Here is a 3404-nt window from a genome sequence, read left to right as displayed (position 1 = left end):
CTGTTTCTAGGGCTTAGAAATAGAGGATGAAGGATGTTTGAAGGGTGCTTTAGAGTCTTATTTGGTGAACTGCTACAGTAGAACTTCAGACATAATTCTGTCTTTTAAAACTTTTCCCTGTCTTCCTAAATATGTATTCAGAAATACTCTATTAGGGGAAATTATTGTGCTGACAGTATGAGCAAGATTTTTTATTTTTTTTTTCTGGTAGCACACCTTGAATGAGATTTGATTGAAAATACATATAAAAGTGTCCAAAACCCAGAAAGACTGGATGAATTGTGTCGATTATCAGCCTGTAATAATACCCCTTTGCTAATACTGAGATACAGATTTTTCTGAAATTTACTGTTATTGTTCACTTATGTTGCTCAACAGCTATAGTGCTACACTGCCAATCAAATATAAAGTATCACAAAAATATCTCTAAAGGATATGAACTCTCTCACCTAAATAGGTGTTTTGAGCTTAGAAATAAGTAAGTAATTTATAATGATACATTTATTTAATGTAAGAAATTATAAGTGAATTCTATCCTGTCAGGAATAAATAAATGTTAGGAAGAAAAAGTTTCTCTTGTGAGTATTGGGACACGAAAGTTGAGGAAAAAATGTAATAGAACAGAAAAGTTTAATAAGATGCCAAGCGTAATAATCGAAATTCCATTTTCCACTGGATACACAAGCGTACAAAATAGTCACTTGCTCTTGATTCTGTGACTACATTTACAGATACCCTTTCATTACAACATGAATTTGGAATTCTAAAGCCATTAAAAAAGTGCAAACACATGATGCATTCCATTCCTGCTCAAATGGAATATTACATTTTCCTCTTTTTCACTCTAAAATGCTTTACCTCTGTTATATAAGAAAAATAATTTCAGATGTATAAAATACTATTTTAATATTTTTTAAGCTGAGAAAGAACAGATATATGTGCATGAGTTAATTCTGTGATGTATTAGTTTCATGTATCAGTCCCTCTTCAATCAAGATAACAGGGTGCATTAAAAGTAATTTCTGGGTTATAGCTGATTTAGAGGACAGAGATATGAATTGAAACATCCCTTGCAGAGTACAACTTGAGCAGCTCATATTTGTCTATATGAGAAAGCCTCTGGTTCAAGCTGTTCAACTGTGCTCAACCATACTAACATGTCCCCCGGAAAGAGGTTTTATCTCAGGTAACCAGGGCTTCAGTCATTCGATGCAGTAGATTCAAATCAGAAACTGCACCTGCAGTCTTATCAACATCTCTAAGTACTAGTTTATTGCATTGCCAAAGCGCAGCTTCACTTGATGACAGATATTATTTTAGCCTTGGCTTAGTTCCTGAGCAGTTTGAACAGTAGCTTCAGCAGGACCGCAATGAAGTTTTGAATCTACAAGTAACAGAAGTCTGAGGCTTGTTGCACACTGAAAAGTTCCAAAAATATCATATAATATACATACATTTGTATAGTAGAAAGAAAACTGTGGCATCCAGGAAGTCCTGGATTCTGATTCCTCCTAATTACGACTCCTTCGTCACTGAGAGTGAACTATTGAATACAGGTAAGAATATTTGCTCTGACTGGATCATCACCCTACTCCCTGCTTTCTCATAAATATATTTAATTAACTAAGACATGGATTAATTAATATTTGTAAAATATTTCAATGACTTCTGTAGTTTTTCCATCTAAATGTAACATAAATGCAGTAGGAAATTAAAACTCTAAACTATCAGTCTTTCTGGACATGACCCTTGGCTTCATTAGATTATTTATTTTTAATGGAGTTTACATTTTTCCCCCAATGTGTGCTATTTCTTAGCATGCGTGAGACATATCATAAATTACATTGGTGAACTGTAGTACTCTGACCTTTTCAGTATTCAGTAGTTTGAATGCCTAGAAAATATAATTTATAAAAATTAAAGCGGCATATTTCTTTCCCCTTCATATAACAAAGGGTGAAATGTGTCTTCAGAAGCAAATGTGGAGCTAACTGTAACATAACAAATTCATGTTATAATCTTCAGTCTTCAATGTTTTACTGCAGCAATAATGTCAGAAATTCCAGTTTAATATTTGCTTTCTATGTAATGTACCAAATTAGTAGAGCTGGAAAATTTTCAGCAAAAGGCATCAAGGATAATTAATGTTATGAAATGGCTTAGGTATAAGAGGTATATTTATAGAGCAGGAAACATCCTGGGAAAGAAGTAGATATGAGGGAAAAGGTAAGACAATTCTGTACCCCATCAAGTAATTTGCAGAGTTAAAAGTGTATGAGAGCAAATAGTGAAGAGTGAATCTGATCAGATGTTCACCGTCTCCTCTAATAAAATACTAAAAGAGCTCCAAGCGAAACTAAAAGGTAATACCTCAAGTAAAGAAAGGGAGGGATTTATCCTGGGACTTGTAACTGAGCTGTAGACAACCCTGCCACAGGAGGCATAAATATCTAGTTGATGATGAGGGGGACAAATCACTGGACAAAGATATGAAAGACAAGTCCATCTGTGATTATTAAATACAAAGAAATTATTAAAAACAAAATAAATACCATCCTCTAAGGAATCCCCTAAACCACATATTAGGAAGAGCATCTGGGAAAGATGCTTGCACCTCCTGTTCTGATACTCTCCTTTGGGCATTCCCCATGGATGTCTAAATAGGCATTGCTCCATCCTATTAGAGCCAATCCTAAATGGGATCTAGTTCAAAGTGGAATCTATTGGAGAGAACATATAAGGAAAGCTCAGAGCGTTTGAGTTTCTTAGGTCTTTAGATTCTCCTCAGCAGGTCTCAGCTAAAAACTGTCCTTCAAGAGGGCACAAAATGTGGAGATATTGAGCTTATTTCCATGTAGTTTTCTATTTCAGTTGAATTACACTGTCCATTACCAGCTAAAATAATGCAATACAATAACTATCGTATAAGTCAACCATATATTAAGCAATTAGGTACAATATATCATAACAATTAACAGTTATATATTGTCCTCTACTTTCTTTGATCTATTAATGAAAGGAAAGGTGATGGAAGCAGTGTGATATGCTCATAGTAGGAGAAATAACTGATTTCTATCATACAAGAACAACGCCTCTAATTATGTGTCAACTGTCTAAAGGGCTGCTCATGCCATAGAAGGAGACATTAAAATTCCCTAGTAAGATTAGAAATAAATGTTTGCAGCAGGCATTAACACATTATGAAAACGTGTGCAAACTGATGAAAATTATAGGAATGTGCTCATGTATTTACAATATAATGTGAAAAGATTTTATGTCTTAATTTAAATGTGAAGAAAGAAGAGTGAAACCTATGATCTAACTTTTCAACTTGAAATTAAAAGAAACTTAAGAGAAAACTACTTTTCTCAGTTGTAGGTAACTTAATGTAAGACTTTTCTGAA

This window comes from Leptosomus discolor, chromosome 4 (assembly GCF_034619465.1).
Source record: "Leptosomus discolor isolate bLepDis1 chromosome 4, bLepDis1.hap2, whole genome shotgun sequence".
In the NCBI taxonomy this organism is placed as follows: domain Eukaryota; kingdom Metazoa; phylum Chordata; class Aves; order Leptosomiformes; family Leptosomidae; genus Leptosomus; species Leptosomus discolor.
Note: the sequence above shows the minus strand (reverse complement) of the source record.